This window comes from Brassica oleracea, chromosome C1, assembly GCF_000695525.1.
Source record: "Brassica oleracea var. oleracea cultivar TO1000 chromosome C1, BOL, whole genome shotgun sequence".
NCBI classification, from domain to species: Eukaryota; Viridiplantae; Streptophyta; class Magnoliopsida; order Brassicales; family Brassicaceae; genus Brassica; species Brassica oleracea.
Genome location: NC_027748.1, coordinates 10847642 through 10848447, shown reverse-complemented (window position 1 = coordinate 10848447; position 806 = coordinate 10847642). Strand labels below are relative to the sequence as shown.

The following is an 806-nucleotide window of genomic DNA, read 5'->3' as shown; positions in this document are numbered from 1 at the left end:
TCACCAAAGAATAAGCGGGAAGTCCAAAGACTGACCGGCAGAATCGCAGCGCTCAACCGATTTATTTCACGATCAATAGATAAGTGTCTGCCCTTCTACGACGTCCTGCAAGGAAATAAAAAATTCGAGTGGTCGGAGGAGTGCGAAAACGCCTTCCAACAGTTGAAGCGCTATTTAGCTACCCCTCCAGTCCTCGCAAAACCCGCGGAAGGGGAACCTTTATTCTTGTACATCGCTGTGTCGGCAACGGCCGTAAGCGGAGTCCTAATCAAGGAAGAACGCGGGGAGCAGAAACCTATTCTCTACATAAGCAAAACCTTGCTGGATGCCGAATCTAGGTATCCGTTGATGGAAAAATTGGCATGCGCGGTCGTAACATCGGCCCAAAAACTAAGACCATATTTCCAATCCCACACGATGGTCATCCTCACGACTTTTCCTTTACGGACAATTTTGCATAGCCCAAGTCAATCAGGCCGATTGGCTAAGTGGGCTGTCGAGTTGAGCGAGTATGACATCGAATACCGACCGAGGACAAGCGTAAAATCACAAGTGCTCGCAGACTTCCTGGTCGAACTTCCAACGGGAACAATAACCAATGAGGAACCAAATTCCACCTGGCTCCTCCACGTCGACGGATCCTCATCCAAGCAAGGATCAGGTATTGGAATCCGTCTCACCTCTCCGACGGGCGAGATCTTGGAACAATCGTTTAGGCTGGAATTCCATGCCTCGAACAACAAGGCCGAATACGAGGCATTAATCGCACGGCTACGTTTGGCTCACAGATTAAAAATAAGTAATCT

At 48.9% G+C, this 806-nt stretch overlaps 1 protein-coding gene across 1 annotated transcript in view; it reads right to left on the bottom strand.

The window, feature by feature from the left end:
- The window catches only part of LOC106331327 (protein SGT1 homolog A-like), a 12169-nt gene that overhangs the window by 3559 nt on the left and 7804 nt on the right, over nt 1–806 (bottom strand). The window lies entirely within an intron of this gene.